Here is a 291-nt window from a genome sequence, read left to right as displayed (position 1 = left end):
CCCTCGTTGTGCGGGTCCCAGCGCCGCCCGCCCGCACGGCGCAGGCTCGGGCTCGGCCGGCTCCTCCCCCGGCCGCCCGCCCGCCGCCCCGGCACCGCCGGAACCGGAACCGGCGCCCCGCGGGGCCGAGGCGAGAGGGGCCGGGCCGCCTCCCCCCCAAGGCGCCCGAGGGAGCGGGCTCAAGGGACGCGGCCGCAGCCCCTCGGCCTTTGTCACGCTCCTCAGCCCCTTCCCCGAGCCCCTCGTGTCGCTACGTGGCCCTCCGAGCAGGGCAGGGGGCCTTATCCTGCT

Source organism: Oxyura jamaicensis, chromosome 9 (assembly GCF_011077185.1).
Source record: "Oxyura jamaicensis isolate SHBP4307 breed ruddy duck chromosome 9, BPBGC_Ojam_1.0, whole genome shotgun sequence".
NCBI classification, from domain to species: Eukaryota; Metazoa; Chordata; class Aves; order Anseriformes; family Anatidae; genus Oxyura; species Oxyura jamaicensis.
Note: the sequence above shows the minus strand (reverse complement) of the source record.